At 36.7% G+C, this 20,320-nt stretch overlaps 1 pseudogene; it reads left to right on the forward strand.

The window, feature by feature from the left end:
• Window positions 1-4,394: 4,394 nt before the first annotated feature.
• Window positions 4,395-6,128, forward strand: LOC143388663 (polypeptide N-acetylgalactosaminyltransferase 1-like; annotated as a pseudogene).
• The last annotated feature ends 14,192 nt before the right edge of the window (window positions 6,129-20,320 follow it).

Here is a 20,320-nt window from a genome sequence, read left to right on the forward strand (position 1 = left end):
AGAGCATAAATAACCTGTGATTCCTCACAGTCTTATCATGCATTCACTACTTTTCTTATTTCTAGCCTGGATATTGTCTCTAGTACTTAAGACATTTTCTTCATATGTAAATTGAGTTTTTCACTTCTACCTATTTTGATTTACTTTCTTAAACACTCTTTGTATTCTGTTTTTGTCTCTCTCTCACACACAAAAAAATAGATTTAAATGAGAGAATATTTTACTTTTTTAACAAATGAATATATTTAACTTGCTTCAAAACTACTTGCTTTATTTCATAATATGTTACAGTTATTCCTGGTTATTACAAACCCCACAATGTAATATATAAAACATTTTCAACATATACAAATGTGCTTTCAATTTTTTTTTTATTTTTAAATATTTTATTTCCTCTACGTTTGCTCACAGTCTTTTATAAACTAACTTTTAGATTTTATTCTAATTTGTTATATATGATAGTAGAATGCATTGTAATTCATATTACACATATAGAGTACAATTTTTCATATCTCTTGTACACAAGATAGAGTCACATCATTCATGTCTTCATACATGTACTTAGAGTAATGACATCCATCTCATTCCTCTGCTTTCCTATACCCATGCCCACATTCTCCCTCTTCCTCCCCACTGCCTTATCTAGTATTTGTCTATTCCTCCCATGCTTCTCTCTCCTCTCCATTACAAATCAGAAATTTTACTAACAGAAAAAATATTCAGCATTTGGTTTTTTGGGGATGGGCTTACTTCACTTAACATTATATTCTTAAACCTCCACCCATTTATCTGCATGTGCTATAATTTCATGCTCCTTTAATAATGAGCAACATTCCATTTTGTATAAAAATGAAATTTTATTTATCAATTCATCTACTGAAGGACATCACAGCATAGTACAAAGATGGAGCTACATCAATGTTTATAAAAGCACACTTCAAAAAATGATTTTAGCTATCAGATTATAAATGAATTTTCTAAAATCTGATATAAAGATATAAAAATTCTACTTTACATGGTTTCTACTGAACATTGTGGATGTGTAAGGTGTTGAATATTTTCTTATATATTTGTTATCAGAAATATTATTTCTTCTAATAAAATGCTTCTAAAATGAAAATACTAAATGGAGAAGCCAATAAAGTAATAGCTTTGCCTCATAATTTATTAGGTGTAAGACTTTGTGAATATTTTAGTATTTTTTAGTTGTAAAATCATAGCTAGATTTTAATTTAACCTAATATTAGGTTTTCTAACTTAGTAACTTCATAAACTTTGATATATCACTTAAAATCTGGGAATCTCATCAATTTGATCTTCAATCAATCATTAATAATTGCTTTCAGATTTTCTGGAAAACTTGAAAATGCCCAATATTATTTTCCTAACTTATATGTTATGAAATAATTATTCAGAGTTCCTAAAGTAAAGTAGCCCTTAAAAACAGCAAGTGCTTTATACAATGTAGACATGTAGTGGTCATAACTATTGAAATCAGAACTACATGAAGCTTGGTTTGTATACTCCATCAATTCAAGTTTTATTAACAAGGAATAAGACAAAATTTTCATACTATTAAGAAGATCTCATAGCAGGACAGGTAGAAACTGCAGTCACTTATCTCCATGAAGTCCCAATATCACATCCGCTTATCACATCCACTACATTTGCAAAAAGGCATCTCATTATATCAAAACTGGTATATGAGACGTAACCTCACTAAGAGTCTCATCAAGCACAAAAAATTTTGAACACCATATATGGGAGGGGGGATGCCAGGACCAGATCAAAGAGAAACTGCTTGCATTAAGACCTGTAACCACCCTGGTGATGTAGCTGAACCCCCCAAAAGATCAAAGCATGAGTATTGTGGTTTAGAGATAAGTCTGCAAAAAGCTTAATTGTTCTAAGGCAAGGAAGCAATGTAAACCATAATTTTAACTATGTAGTTATAAATCACAATTTTGAACAGAAGGACAGAGTAACAGGCAGAAGGACAGAATTAAAGAACAGGATAGAGTTTTCACTCATAATAGAAGGCTTGACAATCCTTACCAAAGGGGTGAAGATGTGCCAGAAATTTTCCTTTATGAACATAATTTGTGGAAGGAGTGAGTTTTTCGTTTCTGGAGAAAATTTGGGCAGAAAGTATAAAATAAGAGAAGGAATAGCAAAAGCACAAAAGTCACAGAAGGAAGCTAGTAAGATGTTCAGTTATAGGGCTGGGGATACAGCTCAGTTGGTAGAGGAGTTGCCTCATATGCACAAGGCCCTGTGTTTAATCTCCAGTACCACCAAAAAAAAAAAAAAAGGAAAAAAGATCTTCAGTTACTAACTTTTATTGTGTTTATCATGATGTCATTTAGAATTATGATTAGTATTATTATTAAAATCAGGAATTTAACCCACAGGTGCTAAATTACTAAGCAAAACCACAGCTATTCCTACTTTTTTTTTTTTTTTGAGATTGAATCTTGCAGAATTTCTAAGACTGGCTTTGAGCTTGCAATTCTCATGCCTTAGCCCCTAGATCCAACAAATATTATAGGCGTTTGCCACCATATCCAGCTTAAAATTTTTTAAACTGCTTTTATTTTTATATATCAGGACTTCATCTGACAATGATTGTGTTTTCTTTTGCTAATGTTTGAATAGAATCTGTGCCTTATACCACAAATAACCTAAAAACTCACTCTATGTAAATATGGTATCATCTTGGCAAGAGTGGGAAAATTACTCTAAAGTTCTTGAAGTGACTATGTAAGAATGGTCAAGCATAATGTCAAATTGTTGATATTGTTCCTTAAGAAATTTGGAAAAGAATGTGGCACATTAAGTGAAAATTTTAATAAAATTAAAAAGCCTTGAAAAATGTGTCCCAGAGACTTGTGCTTCAATCTATTTGGAGTAATGTTTTAGACTGTATAGTTGAGAAAATAAATGTTGTTTAGAACCCAACATCTCAGTGATTTATTTAATCAATGTTTATTTCCCACTCTAAAAAATCTAAAGTAAACAAAATCTAATGGTCAGGCAGGTCTCCTGGGTGGCTTACATCTGAGGTAGTTCTCAGAACTCTGGGATCCTGCATTTCATGGGTTTTATGGATCATTTTTCCTCTACAGTTTGTTAGTATCACAAGAGTACATGTCCCTATTAAAAATACCCATGTTAGTCTCCCAGGCCTTAGAAACCTTCATTCCATGGTGGTGTGCTGTGGGAGAGGCATGCACATTCAGAGTCAGTTTTGGCCTTCAGCAAACTTGTTTGTGCTACTTGCCATCTTGAAGGTTTGTTCCCATCATAAATTATACTGAGGAAGTTATTTTGTTTGTGGAGAAAAATTTGAATTTTTATTTAACTTGCCTCTTGGCTGACTGATGTCTCTTAACCAGTGACGAATTTCTATTAATAATTTTACATGAATAATAAATGACAAAGCATATTTCATAAGATAAAATTATAAACAAGATAAATAGAATGAGTCATTATGCCTTCATTAATATTGTCAAATGAGAAAGAAAATTAATGTATTTTAAATATTTGTCATTTAAAATTATTGTAATTTAAATATTATAGCAAATTGGGTAAATTTAAAACAAAGTTTCTTTATCTTAACACATATAATTGAAACTTCATTAACTTAAAGATTATATTTTTTCACACCTGAGCTCAATGAATCACAACTCATGAGGTGCAAAACTCAAAAATTACGCAGAAAATTTGTATATTAAAAACAAGATTAGGGCTGGGAATGTGGCTCAAGCGGTAGCGCATTTGCCTGGCATGTGTGTGGCACTGGGTTCGGTCCTCAGAACCACATACAAAATAAAATATGTTGTGTTCCCTGAAAACTTAAAAAAATAAGTAAACGCGCCTGAGCGGCCTGCGGGGGGCCCTGCGGCCCCGGCAGGCGGCGCTGAGGGGGCCCAGAGCGAGCGGCTGCGGCCGCGGCATGCAGGGCGGCCCGGACTAGCCCGCCGAGCCCAGGAGGCCTGCGGCGGAGGCGGGGGCGGGCGCGGCGGAGGCGGGGCTCGCGCCAGGCCCGCCCGCCCGCCGGGGGAGCCGGCGGCTGTGGCCAAGGAGGCGGCGCGGCATACGGCCGCTCCTGAGTAGCGCCGGCGCTGCGGCCCACGGGACAGCGCCGCGACCGCCCCGGCTGGCCCGGAGGAGCGCCCGCCGCCGCCGCCGCGCGCAGAGCGAGGAAATGTGGGACATGTGGATTTGGAATATTAATTCATTTGAAAAACTGCTTTGGGGGTGTGAACGTGATTTCTGATGAAACTGGATTGGAATAATTTTCATGATCTTTGTATATTTATATATAATATATATATATATATATATATATATATATATATATATATTTTTTTTTTTTTTAATTTTGCATTTGACTTAAAGTGCCATGAGAAAATTTGCATATTGCAAGGTGGTCCTAGCCACCTCCTTAATTTGGGTACTGTTGGATATGTTCTTGCTGCTTTACTTCAGTGAATGCAACAAATGTGATGAGAAAAAGGAAAGAGGACTTCCTGCTGGGGATGTTCTAGAGCCAGTACAAAAACCTCATGAAGGTCCTGGAGAAATGGGGAAACCAGTTGTCATTCCTAAAGAGGATCAAGAAAAGATGAAAGAGATGTTTAAAATCAATCAGTTCAATTTAATGGCAAGCGAGATGATTGCACTCAACAGATCTTTACCAGATGTTAGGTTAGAAGGGTGTAAAACAAAGGTGTATCCAGATAATCTTCCTACAACAAGTGTCGTGATTGTTTTCCATAATGAGGCTTGGAGCACACTTCTGCGAACTGTCCATAGTGTCATTAATCGCTCACCAAGACACATGATAGAAGAAATTGTTCTAGTAGATGATGCCAGTGAAAGAGACTTTTTGAAAAGACCTCTAGAGAGTTATGTGAAGAAACTCAAAGTGCCAGTTCATGTAATTCGAATGGAACAGCGTTCTGGATTGATCAGAGCTAGATTGAAAGGAGCTGCAGTGTCCAAAGGCCAGGTGATAACCTTCTTAGATGCTCATTGTGAGTGCACAGTGGAATGGCTGGAGCCTCTCTTAGCAAGGATCAAACATGACAGGAGAACAGTGGTATGTCCTATCACTGATGTGATCAGTGATGATACTTTTGAGTACATGGCAGGCTCTGATATGACTTATGGTGGATTCAACTGGAAGCTTAATTTTCGCTGGTATCCTGTTCCCCAGAGAGAAATGGACAGAAGGAAAGGTGATAGGACTCTTCCTGTCAGAACACCTACAATGGCAGGAGGCCTTTTTTCAATACACAGAGATTACTTTCAGGAAATTGGAACATATGATGCTGGAATGGATATTTGGGGAGGAGAAAACTTAGAAATTTCCTTTAGGATTTGGCAGTGTGGAGGAACTTTGGAAATTGTCACTTGCTCACATGTTGGACATGTGTTTCGGAAGGCTACCCCATACACATTTCCAGGAGGCACAGGGCAAATTATCAATAAAAATAACAGACGACTTGCAGAAGTATGGATGGATGAATTCAAGAATTTCTTCTATATAATTTCTCCAGGTGTTACAAAGGTAGATTAGGGGGATATATCATCAAGACTTGGTCTAAGACACAAACTACAATGCAAACCTTTTTCTTGGTACCTAGAGAATATTTACCCTGATTCTCAAATTCCACATCACTATTTTTCACTGGGAGAGATACGAAATGTGGAAACAAATCAGTGTCTAGATAACATGGCTAGAAAAGAGAATGAAAAAGTTGGAATTTTTAATTGTCATGGTATGGGAGGCAATCAGGTTTTCTCTTATACTGCCAATAAAGAAATTAGAACAGATGACCTTTGCTTAGATGTTTCCAAACTTAATGGCCCAGTTACCATGCTCAAGTGCCATCACCTAAAAGGCAACCAGCTCTGGGAGTATGACCCAGTGAAATTAACCCTGCAGCATGTGACCAGTAATCAGTGCCTGGATAAAGCCACGGAAGAGGACAGCCAGGTGCCCAGCATTAGAGACTGCAGTGGAAGCCAGTCCCAGCAGTGGCTTCTTCGAAATGTCACCCTTCCAGAAATATTCTGAGACCAAATTTTTAAAAAAAGAAAAAAAAATAAGGATTGACTGGGCTACCTCAGCATACGTTTCTGCCACATTCTTAAGTAGCAAAAAAGGAAAAGTGCTTTCCTCCTCTGCGGGATGTAAGATTATCAGCCATTAAAACTCAGACTCCTCTAGCTTTTCACTAGCTATGAACCAGCCTTCCTGTCCAAGGACGTGAAACTGCATAGTAGTGAGACTGTGCACACTGATGTTTACAAGATTGAAAGAGTCTTTCATCAAGAATCATGGAAAAGAATATTCAGACAGTGAAACAGTCAACAAAATGTGCTTTCTGGAGAGCTGCACCTTTTATGGTTTGCTTGCACATCAGTAATTTCTGCTGAGTGTGCTGTCAATGAAGAGATTACCAAGATTTTTTTCCTGATTAGAACTGGTAGCCAGTATATTAAACATTGACATAAAAGCAAATGAAAAAGAACTGAAACCAGATACAGAATCATGAAAACAACATTTTTACATTAAAATAACTATACTAAACAGGGTTTAAACAAAATTAAAACAGAACTATGAGAAGTACAATTTGTTATAGTATAGTATCAAATTTCTATATAGATTTTATACCTCAGTGGGGAAAAATAACTGATTCCAATGACGTTCATTTTATTTTCATCTGTGATAGTCATGGATGCTTTTATTTTCCTTGGGGTGCTGAAAATGAGCTGGGAGAAAAAGCTAGTTGAACATAGTTTTAATTTCTTTCTACAATATTTTTATTTGATTTGTGGGCTGTGGAATTGTGACTTTTAATTGCCTTCTAAAAAATGGAGAATTAACATGATGCCTGTTCTCAACTGAACAAGTTAGATATCTCAGTTGTTCTTGGGTCAACTGACTTACAGTCTCAGTCTTCTGTCTGTTTCTCTCCCTCCCTCCCTCCCTTTTCTCTCTCATATTCATTCTCTCTCCCTCTCTCTCTCTCTCTCTCTCTCTCTCTCTCTCTCCCTCTCTTTCTCTCTCTGTCACACACACACACACACATACACACACACACACACACACACACACACACACACACACACACACATTCTTACCACATTTTCACCTTCCTAACTTGATTCAGCTGATTATGCTTAATACCCAAGATTCATACTACTGTACTACAGATTTGTTTTCACAGCAATAAATCTTCAGTTCTTTATGATTCCATTTAACAAAAGGCTTTCAAGGAGTGGTTTATAATTTGGGTATTTGGAGATAATATATTTGATGTTTTTTTTTTTTGGAAAACCTTTTTCACTCCGTACTCAGATGTGCTTCATTGTCAAGTGCTTATTTAGATTAGAATCTTGAATTGTAATGTTGATCTGCTGCTTTTTTTTAATAAAATTTGACTGAAAATGTTAAAAAAAATAAGTAAATATTAAAACTTTCTCTCTCTCTCTCTCTCTCTCTCTCTCTCTCTCTCTCTCTTAAAAAAAAAAGCTTAAAAACACATGGCTATTATAACACCTGGAAGATAATGTTGAAAAGATTCTTCAGAGAGAAAACAGAAGATGGGTACAGAAGAATAAATTTTTCTAACATATTCTATAATCAGAATATGTAAGAGGGGAAATAAAACATGAAAAAAGAAAATTTCCTACTGCTGAGTGGATATATGAATCTTCAAAGAGTTTAGTCTTCCAGAAAGGAAAAAGTGGTCATGAGTAGAGGTGCCAAACCCACAGTTGTCTCTAAGTTACCACCAGTTTCCCTGTCTAAAGACAGGGGAGAAGTTCTTTCAAGTTTTTTGAGATAAGGTTTCAAACTAAACTTCCAAGCAATTCAGCCTTTTTTTTTTAACTAGGAGCTAAACATAAAGACCATGGTGTCTACACAGACTACATATCCTGTGATATTACTGTGTATGTGTATTAAACAATTTTATCTGTTGTTTTAACAATTTTTAAAAATGAAGGTATTCTGTAATGGAGTCCTTTGTAAATTACCTGATAAATATTGAATAAGAAAATGTTATCCACCTTAGCTAGAATATCAATGAGGACATGGTGAAAGACATTAAAATTAGCTAATCTAGTGAACTAGAAGTAAAAGTGTCCCAGAAATGAATGTAAATATGCTAGTTTACATTTAACTTCTGGATTCTTACCATGCATCCATTAAAATATAAGATTTGAAGAAAAATATTTTCTAATACAGTGTGAACTAGTCTACCCTTTGTCTTGGCTAAGGGAGGCCAGACCTCATAGACCACCTCCATTCCTCCTTGAGATATCCCTGTATGCTGTGTGGTCCTGCACTGGCTTCAGCCTTGTTCTTCAGTTCCTAGTGTTCTGTAGCACTTTTTGTTCTGACATTATTCTAATAGTGCTCGTCAGAACCTCATTCTATATTGTGAGCAACAAGTACAGGATGATCATTATTTTTTTTATTGGTTGTTCAAAACATTACAAAGCTCTTGACATATCATATTTTATACATTAGATTCAAGTGGATTATGAACTCTCATTTTTAATTATTGAAGAAATACTAAGAGAAACTACTATTGAAAATAGACAAAGAGAGCTAACCATTTTCTTTAACTGTTTTAAGACTTAAATATAATTACTCAAAAACTTGTTCTTCATTGTTTTGTTTTTGGTGTCACAGTGGAAAGATGTGAGATGACACATGGACAGACAAAGGAGATGTAAAAAATTTTCTGAGGTTAAACCTTGCTGTGCATACACATTTCTCAAGTCTTTGCTTGGAATTCTGCATTGTTTTCTCTAATATATTAAATCATTAAGATTTGGTAAATTAGAATGCTTATTAGTTTTGACTTTACATCAAAGTTGATTCTAGATATTTTCTTGCCAAAAATTTATTTATTTCATGATCCACATATTTTTGAGCCTTTCTTAATATTATTATCATCTTTCTCTTATGCTTGCATTACTCAGAGAAAGAATTGTTGTACTCTTTCATATGTATTTCTTATTGTTAAAAACTTCAGAGTATTTATTCTGGTATCAAAAGTATTTTAATTTAATCTCATGGTAAAACAACTCTAAATACTCCTTTCTATGTTTTTACATTTTCAAATTGAGGTTTTCTTCAGAGCATATTTTACTGAGTATTTGTGTTTCACAATAAACAGACTCAAAAATTTCAGTCACTAAAAGCCATTTATTTACTGAGATATGTACAATTTGGATTTTTAATTTTTGTGCAGCTACAATAATATTTAATAATAATATTTATGATGCTTTCATGAACAAAAGTATATTAAAAAATAGATGTATTTCACTATTCCTTAATAAAAATGGACATGTACATTTATCATTATTTAAATGTTTATTTTCACCTCTGAGGATATTTTACCAATATTATTATAACATAAATCACATAAGATTTACTAATTTTTGTTTATTTGTTTTTACCATATTTTGTTATTATGTTATTGTTATATACATATTGCTGGTTAATTCATTCTTAAAAGGAAAATGTTATGTAATAACCATAGCACTAGTACATTAATTTTAAAGAGCATTTTTAACTACTCTTTTAATACATATTTTCTTTTATCTTTCTAAAACCTTCTAGAATGTGTAAATTTATAAATATATACATTGTAGAACAAGAGATCCTATGGCAATAAGTAATATATCAAAGTGACAAAACCTGGTAAATTCAGTGTTAGAATTAAGAACGTTTCCCTGAATTACAGGTCAATGATGTCTCTAAAGCAGATAGTAAGCAAAACATTAAAATAACTAAATAACTGCAATTGTTTTTGGGATGCTCATATATGTCCTTAATTTTAATCAAATATATATTAGATTCATTTCATAATATCTAGTTTAAATTATTGCTTTGTGATCATTTTCTCTTCTTTGAGAAATGACCTCTAATAAAGATCCCCATTTGGCCTCAGGATGTGTGTACAGTAAGCAAAAAAAAAAATCTCAAGAGTTCTCCCTATTATATTCATATTTTTCACATATCCTCAAAGCCTTTAACATTACTAGTCAGTCACACACAGCAAGCAATATGAAAGTTCATGAAGTTTTGCAGTATAACATTGTTATTCTTCCAAGCTATTTCTAAGACTTCCTTGTGATTTATTGAAAATGTCAGGGAAAATAAATATGTCTTTTTAGACCCAGAACTTGAAATGACACTGGACTCAAGAGATCATGTTTATGAAGACAGGAGTTATGTGTTATGGTTTTTGTTTATCTGCAGAAGGGCTGTCAAGGTGAAAGGGGTTGTGTGAGAATGTCCATAGGCCTGAGCCTAAGCAACTCCTATAACACCAGATTCATGGGACCCCAGTAGATCTCCAGGAGCCAAATTCAATGCAATCACACAAGAATATTTATTGTAAGCTCAAGTCTGGACTCAAACCATTTCAGATGCAGGGGTCCCAAGGACTGAGTTCCAACCCTTAGTTCAGTGAGGATTAATAAGATTTTTGGGGATACTCTATGTATCACAACATCACACAGCCAATCATTTCACATAGTAGGAAAGTCAAACAACAACTCTTAACATTGATTAGCACATTCATTGGCAGGAACAAGTCAGGTAAGTGTGATTGGTTAGTTCAAGTGGTAGATACATTTGAACTGATTGGTTTAGGCCATGAGGGGTTGCAAGAGTGTATATGATAAACTTGCAGGGTTGTCTAATCATGTTATCAATCAACAAAACTACTGGGAAGGTTACCTGGCATTTCAGGTATTTTCCCTGTCTCACACTGATTGTGGTTGCTAAGGGGTTGCTATGGGTCCTAACCTAGTGTAACTAAATCAGTGTCACCTGGCATGGAAGATCTCCCCAGTTATTTACAGACAAACAAATCAGCAGGGTGGATATGTGCCTAGGAGCACTCTGGGTTTTTCCAAGGACAAGGATAACTCCCCTCTTTGGACAGGCTTTGCTCTCAGGTAGAGGCTGGTTTCTCAAAAATGGAGTCATATCAGTTTGTCACTCCATTTAAAAAATTCCAGTTTGAAACCTGAGGTCATTATTAGAGATCATTTATCAACAGACATATCCACAGAGCCCACTAATATGGCCTCAGACAAATTACTTCCCCTCACCCTGATAAACTGAGTAAAGCCTCTGGCAGGCTTTCCTCTCCTGATAAGAGTGAAAGGTGAGACTATGAGGATGGAGACCACCAGACCAGATGTTTCTGACCTCAGAGTAAATGATGTCATGGAGAAATCTGGTGGCACCTGATAAGAATTGCAAGGGGTGGTCAAATACCCCAAAATATAGTATAAAAATAGAGCTAATAAACAGGGATTCAGCCAGCATAAACAAATATGTACTCAAGCTGGAGAGCCTGATGAGGACCTGTACTGACATCCCATCACTTGCCATCATTCTCCTGATTCTCTTTGTGACCCTTACTGCTAACAAACTCTACCGTCTTATCTGGACCTTTGTGGGAGCTGCAACTTCTCCCTATGACCCTCTCCTCAACTGGTGGTCCACCCTAAACCAGAAAAAGCCTGTTTTGGTTTGGGACCTGATCACTGCTGTCTGAGAGAGTGTGCATTTGCAGGACATAAAGTCTAAGACTTGAGACTTTTGAACTTAGTATTCAGAAAAAAAATGTCACTAGCCTGTCATGATTAAATATTTTCTGCAATGCTCAGAATTAATCTAAAATTGTTTTCTGTGAATTAATTAATCTAGAATTGCTTATTGTTAATTGATTATCTCCATTGCAGTGCCTATCATTAAGGATTGTTGTTTTCTTCATTAAGTACCTATAGAGTAAAATTGTATTGAGTAATTTGAATGAATAAAGAATTGAAAGGGACAGAAGCATGTGGACATTCTTTATTTCTCCCCTTGACTGCATATGTCACAAATTTACCCCCAGGCAATAGGTTGTTATTATTTTTAAAGTATCAAATTAAGGAATTCTTATCACTAAAGATTATTTTTATCTTCAATTCTAAATGTTGACTTTATTTTTGGCATTATCTCTGTCCTTTGACTGTTATAGTTACTGCTGTTTCCTGGTAATGAGGCCTTGCTTTCCCAGTGCTGAAGTATAACACCAGAGAAGCACCCTGAGGCAAGTTTAGAGTGGAAAGTTGGAGCTTTATTAAAGGATAGCAGAAAAGACTACTCCCTGGAGGAAGAGGGGGACCCAATGAAGTGGTACCCCCTTTCTCGACAGAAAAGCCCTCTTCACCATGGCTGATTTGGGGAATGTCAGCCAAAGAGTCTCTGCAAAAGAGTTCAATGTAGATAAACTTTCTATTTTTGTGTTGCCCTGTTTACTTGGCCACTGGCCAGGAAGATACCAGCACTCCAGGTGCTGGACACCCCCTTACTACTTTTCACAAAGGTATCCAGTAGAGTACTTTGAAGAAATGTGCAAACAAGGCCTCTGGCCTTGAGCTGGGCTTCACAGAGATGTCTACATTATTGAGATAAGTTACAAATGGGCTCCATGGTAACAGCTGGCAGGGGGAGGAAGAAAGATAAGAATAAGCTCTCCCCTTCTCAGGTGTTGTCCTTGAAGAGTTAACTTGCCCAGAACAGTGAAATAAAAAGCTGCTTTTACGTGAACATCTGCAGACTGTGAACTTCTGAGCCCTTCCACTTACACGCTGGGTATAAAACTCTGAAACTCCCTGAAGGGATTGATTGACAACAGCAAAAACTGTGCTCTCTGAACCTGGCTGCAGCTATCTTCAGTGCCTTGTTCATTTGTCCCTACAACAAACTGGGACACAGCACTGGAGGGAGTTCTGTCACGTGTGGTGATTCAGGGTCTGCAGAAGAAAACACCAACTGGGCTGCTATCCCATACATCTTTCCCACTTAGGGTAGCAACTTGATTCTGATTATCACCCCGAAACCTCTCCCCACAACAAGAGGCCTTTACATATAAGGGTCTCCTGACTGCCCCACGTCAGTCACATGTCATTTGGAAGCCAATGGCAGATCCACATGGCTCCACTACAGATGTTTTATCAGACACCTGCACTCCACTCCTCCAGGCCTAGTTCCCAGCAGGCTTCCACTCAATGGCATCTCTGTTCTACACCATTTTCATGAATTCCAGTCAATAAAGTCACTATCTGGTTTAGTCATGAAAAGCAACAGGAGATCCGAAGGTCCTCCAGTGCTTCCTGGTCATGAGAATTTCAAATATTTCACTGTATTGGCCTAGCCATCATTCAAGGATGAAGTAGGTGGCACTGTGGCTTTCAGGAACCATTAAGGGGTAAGGAAACTCCTTTCAATATATATATATATATATATATATATATATATATATATATATATATATAGAGAGAGAGAGAGAGAGAGAGAGAGAAAGACAGATAGAGACAGAGAGACAGAGAGACAGAGAGACAGAGACAGAGAGACAGAGAGAGAAATATATATATTAAATACATGAAAAAGTAGCAATAGATATGCAAATCCAAATTCTTAATGGAACATATATCATTCAAAGATCACAAAAATATTCATTTTAATCTACATGGGGTTACATATAAACTTGTTCAACTATGGAGCTCACCAATGCTTGAATTTTCAGTTCCCCTGGGGTTTGAGGGGAGTGATCTGTTCATGGAATTTGTACATGTGATATGTACAAAGAATGTACCTGTGTTAGCAGGAAGGGCAATGTATATGTATATAACAATACATGTTCTGACCCAGGCTACAGAGAAAGGGAATCCAGAAGTTATAAATTTGATAAATTTGAAGATTATGAAGAAGTATTAGAATGAAAATGTGACTGGTTTTATAACACATACCCTTGATAAAGCAAAAGGAAAATCAACGTATACACAATTCCTCCTATGAAATGCCTGCATTTCTTTATTTTAGGTTTGCTTTTATCCATAATGTTAGGATTAGTACTCAGAGTCTAGTAGGGTAAGGGTTAGGGTCAGAGATTCAATACTTCAAAGGGAAAATAATAAAATCAATCCAACATTTATATGAACACGTGCTACACAAGAACACTTCCCACTGTCATCCAGAACAATGCCTTGACATTAACATCACTCCAAGTTATACACAAATAGAGGGAGAAGAAGAAGAATATCTGTGAATATATATCTGGAATGGAAAATGCTCAGCAGTTCACAACTTTGTAGGTGGCAGAGGAGATTACAGTGACTGAGCCTTTAATCTCTCCTACTCTTGGCTGTGCCCTTCCAAAACCTGATCTCAGGAAGTTTTTACTGAGTCTCTGGAAACAAAGAATTAGGAAACAGTATGCATCAGTGCAAAGCTTTCCAGCACTCCACCTAATGAATAATGAATAGACTGCTGCTTGCTTTGCAGATGGGCAACACCTACTATGTTCCAAAATTTCTGTATTCTTCCTGAATTTTGGCCTGAATTTTGGCTTGTAATTTTGTCTCGAAGATATGTACCAGCTCCAAGCTCTGTGACATGGTCATGTACTGTATTGCTGAAAGGAATGCCAAGCATCTCAGAAAATTCAGAAATTAGTATGACCTTTAAGGCTCTCAGTGGAGAAACCCTGCTTGGCTAGATAGCAACCCAAGTAGCCTGAACAGGAGCTATCAGTGCCCTAGTGTTCATCTTGTGAAAAAGTCTGTCCCTGGGCTTTTTTCTTACCTATTGTTCACTTCCCCAGCAGGTCAGGAAGGTCTTTGCCTCAGGCCACACCTTTGTGAAGCCTCAAAAAAACAGTTTTAAAATGGAAATGAAGGTGCCTCCCCTGTGGCTCCTTGGTAAAGTGCTTTGTGAAGGGATGTGTCTGAATCAACCTCTTGGCACTGTGTGAGGCTGTGTATTAGATTCTCAGCACCCCATGAAACTAAATAAAGATCTCATGTGTCCATGCACAACTAAAATGACAAAAAAGAACAGTAATTTTGGATTAAGTCTATTGCCTTTCTCTGGTAAGGCTCCTGACTTCCATGAAGTGAGAAAAGGGATCCTTTGGTCAAATGAGGTGTTCCAAACCCTGCAGTAGCTAGCATATAAGTAGTTGGGTTTTTTTTATGACTCCAAGACACATAAAGAATCTACCCCCAGCAGTCAATAGGCCTCGAATTTGAGAAGCAGGGCAGTATTAAACAAAGTCTTCTACTTAATCTCATCTAAAATTAGTCAAGTTCCCAATGAAGCTACAGAAACCAAATTTCTATCAACATTCTCTGTTGATAAAAATTTGTATTTGCCAAAGTCAGTTGTAGTCACATCCTATGGAGTGATAGTCATATCCTTTTACTAACTTTAGCATCCCAGATCTGGTCTCTTTATTTCTCAAAGCCAGCTTCCCAGTTCCTTCTCTGCCTCAAGGCCTCCCATTCCCATAGATGAGCCCACTGCCCCTTGTCTAAGGCAGTGTACTTTCACTTCAGTAACTCCTTGTGCTCTGTCTAGTGTGTGCCTCCTTCAATTATCTGTTCACAAAAAGAACCTGGAACTACAATCCTTGTCATTGCATCCATCTGGCAAGAACACCTTTCATGATTAGAAGGTGAAAAACAACTAGAAAAAGAAGAAAGAAAAACAGCTGGATGATAAGGTGTATACCTCTAATCCCAGCTATTCAAAGTCCAAGGCAGAAAAAAACACAAGTTCTAAACCACCCTGAACCCCTTCACCAGATTCTGTCTTAACATTTTTAAAAGGGTCAGGATTTAGTTCTGTGGTTGGGAGAATGCACGCATAGCATGTGTCAGACCATGAATGCAATTCTTCATACCAAAAAAAAAGGAGAATGCAAACAACAACAAAATAAAGATCACACATAAGAAATGACTTTCTAATACATTAAATAATCAGAAAATAAAATATTTTCTTCCCAAAATGGAAACAAGACAAATTTGCATGCTTTCACTTGTACTTTTTAACATATTAGAAATCCTGGCCAGATCAATCTGCAAGACGTACAGGCAAGGGCATGCCAAATGGAAATATAGAAGTATAACAACCTCTGTTCATAAGCGAGATAAAGTTACATCTGGAGAATCTCAAGGTTCCAAGAAAATAATCACAACAATGAATAAATTCAGCAAAGGTGCCATTACAAAACCCCACACACAAAAACTGTGTTTCTATACACTAATAATGAAAAATATTGAAAGAAAATCAAGAAAACAATTTCATCTGACAAGTAAAATTAAATGTAATACTACACCCAATGTTGTACTACCCAATAAAATAGATCAAACATGAAGACGTTAAAACAAGCAATGAAACTTAGAATAACACCAAAAAGTGAAAGATATCAAATGATCATGGGCAGGAACACTTAAAATTGTTAACATATCAACACTACCCAAAGAAATCTACAGTTTCTGTCCCATCCCTAAAAAATTCCTAATTTCTTTTTTTCATGAATGCCATTTTTATTTTATATTTTTATTTACTCATATTCGTTTTACATCAAAGTAGAGAATATTTTGATTTATTCATAAAACATGGAATACATCTTATTCTAATTAAGATCCCAGTCTTGTTGTACATGATGCAGAGATTATTCATTGCAAAAATTTAAAATTTCATCCTAAAATGATAGGGAATGTGAAAGCAACCAACTTTAGAAACATTTTGAACAAGAACAAAAAAAAAATCACATAAATTCTCAAGTGATTTCTGACCACAGCATTCCATGGAAATGGACAATCTTTCAACAAATACTGTTGAGAAAACTGAATAGATAGCCACACACCAAACAAGGAAGCTGGGCCCTTATCTGACACCATGGATAAAAAGTAACTCAACATAAATAGAGAACCTAGATGTAAGATCTGAAACTTTAAAACTCATAATACACAAGAGAAAAAGCCCATGACAAGGGAATGTGACAGTGACTTTTTGAACAGAACATCAAAAGCACAGGCACCAAAAGGAAGAAACAAACTGAACTACATCAACACCAAAACTTTGATTCATCAATGGACACAGTCATTAGTGAAAAGATGCCTCACTAAATGCAAGAAAGCATGTGAAAATTATATTTCTGATTAGAATTAAGATCTATGATATAAATAGCCCTTATACCTCAACAATAAGAAAACAACAACCCAATAGTAAAATGGGCAAAGGACTTCCACAGATGTTTGTCCAAAGAAGATATGCAAATGGCTGAGAAGCACATGGGAAGATGTTCAATACCAATAATCAGTGGAGAAATCAAAATCACAATGAGATCCAGCTTCACACTCATGATGAAAGAGAAAGAAACAAAAAACACAAAAATCCCTGATTGGTTCCCATCCACCAACCCAGGAGCCAAGAGGCACAAGCACCCACCACCACAAATAAAACAGAAAACTCCAGTGCTTCTGAGAATGAGATGGAGCTGGAATCCTGGTTAGAATGCAAAGTAGTTCAGGCTCCATGGGAAAGTGATGGGTTGTTCCTCAAATTATCAAAAGGATCATTCAAATGACCCTTCAATTCTAATTCTTTTGAAGAGATATTTATATGTTAATAATTACTCCAAAATTATTCATTATACTAAAGGGTCCATTGAGAAAGAATTTTTTTTTTTAATTTTTAGCTGTGAATTATGGTTATACAAAAGCATGGGATATAGTTTGTTCCAAGTCAGTCTCCAGAACTTGCCCTTTCCCTCCCCTCCTCCCTGACCCTGTTTCCTTTCTTCTTCTATACTGGTGTTCCATCCATGTATTTATAGTTTTCTTAACTTGTACTTTACAGATATGCATAAAGATAAAACTCACTGTGGTCTCTTCTTATATGTATATAGGATAGTTTGGTCAATTTCAATCTACAATTTTGCCCTTTTCCTATCCCAAGGAAGAATGTTTTACATGTAGCACATGATGAAATATTATTTGTCTAGAAAACAAAGGAAATCATGGCTGATAGTAGATCAGGGATGGACCTTGAGAACACATACTGTATGATCCTAATTATATGAAGTACAGTACACAGAGTAATTAAAATAATACAAAAAGGAGAATGGTAGCTTCTTAGGGCATGAGGGAAATTGATGATTACTGTCTAACAAATGAACTTCAATTTTGCAAGATGAGAAAAGTTCTGTGGTTGCATGCTGGTTTCAGAAGAATAGAAAAATAAATGCAATAAACACCACTGATGTGCCTTCCCAAATAGTGGACATGGCAAAACTTTGCTGTGTGTATTTGAAAATGTATATAAAATTAAACTCCTTCTACTTATTTCCACACAAATAAAAACCAAGGAAATTCTCCACTAGTAGAAACTGATCAGAAGGAAGTTCTCCATGAGTAGAAATGTGAAGGGATCATTCAGATTGAAAGGAAGAATCACTCACTTGGTCATGCCAAGAAATAAAGAATACAAAGAGTAGCTCCTCAGGAAAATTTAAAGCAAGTATCATACAATCAGTTCTTAATTCCTCTCCTAATCTGACTGAGGTGCAGTGGTGTAATAATTATAGAGCTTCTGATGTTGCCAGAGCATGCACACCATGAGGCCAGTCATGTGCACATATGGGCCAAGGACACCACCAGGCTTGGAGGGTCCTGGGGAGACTTGTGCTTAGGGTCTCTGTCTTTGTCTTGGCAGAGAAAAATGCAAGCGAGGAGGCAAAAGGTAGACCACAAACAAATCTCTCAACAATTGTCTTTGGATCTGTGAAAGTCCTGGCAGTTTCCTTCCAGAGTCAGTCCCTTTGAGCCACAATGGCCATACCTCACATCTTGGAGGAAAAGCTCCCCCCACCACTCCTGAGGAGCCACCCCTGATTAGCTTCCATCCACCAGCCCAGGATCCAAGAGGCACATCCACCCACCACCACAACTAATGTAGACAGATGTCAGATGAGAATGAGAAAGCAGAAATCACTGTTGGAGCTCCAGATCAACAGAAACAAGCATCAGTGCACATGGAAAAGGCTCGTCATCACCAATGTGTTCCTGCCACCCCTTACAGCCACAGATGGACACAAATGCCACCCAGCCACAGAGACCTGTGAACACCCCTTGCTGAGGCATGTACATGTGAAGATGCACACTCATTACAACCCCTTCTGCCACAGATATCATTGAAACACCTCACATATGGAAATAGGTGCATGACCCATAACTCACTGCCATCCCACCAAAAACACAGATGCATAAATCACCCTTATCCCTGATTTCCCTGAATACACACACCACCACTTCCTTTCTAAAAAAAAATATACTCTATACATACCCACAAATACACATGCCTGTTATCACCCAGGTACTGACGGACATGCAACTATAATGTATACTTTTCCAAATACATGCTTATACATTCCTATATATTCTACACTTCCTGAATACATGCACATGATATCACCAAACACTGAGTATGCACGCACACAGAAATACAACATACAACCACCCTACACACAAAAAAACCCCTACTTGTTACCAGAAGTCACATAAACAAAACCCTAAGTACTCTGGAAAATCTCACAGACTTGAACCTCTCATCAGAAATACAATATACAGAAAAATCTCTTTGAATTTCTCCAAGATTGAGTGCAACCAGAAATACCCTGATTACAAAAATGTGACATCCTTAACCCTAAACGACACAGGTACAACCACCAACATACACACATAAACATGAGTCCATATCCCCAGAATCACTTGATATGCAAACACCAACTCCCAACACACATAAAGTTTCCCAACCCTCTCCAAAAGTACACAACAATGATGTCAACTACAATCTACTCATTGTTATTTCCCAAATACACACATAACATATGTGTGGCCCTAATACACACATTTTACCCCTGCACTGTCTAATCTCACACCCTTCCCTAACCTAATAAAATAAAATAAAATAAAATAAAAATTAAATATTTTGTGAATATCAAAAAGTATTCATCAAAATACTCCAAACACTCTTCTTAATAATTATTCACAAGTCCCACCACATCATAAATAACCCATATACACTGTTAGTACCCAAGCCTTCTAACTTGTATTCCCATATAAATATAACTCCTATATTCTCTCAGTGGAAACACACACCACCCATCTACAGTTTGAGAATGAATACTCAGCCATCACACTTCCTAAATACATTATAGTCCTAGATTACATAAGTCTGAGAACACACGTGTCTGTCTGAATCTACAAATCCACAGTAGTCCCACAGACCCAAAGTACATGCTATCTCACTTTTGAAGGGCACAGAACTCACTATTAATGTACAGAACTGCCCATACTTTCTGATATACTCAGCCAAAAGCACACAACACTGTGGAACTCTGAAAATACTCAATTGCATAAACTTCCTATCTTCCAG

Source organism: Callospermophilus lateralis, unplaced genomic scaffold, assembly GCF_048772815.1.
Source record: "Callospermophilus lateralis isolate mCalLat2 unplaced genomic scaffold, mCalLat2.hap1 Scaffold_196, whole genome shotgun sequence".
NCBI classification, from domain to species: Eukaryota; Metazoa; Chordata; class Mammalia; order Rodentia; family Sciuridae; genus Callospermophilus; species Callospermophilus lateralis.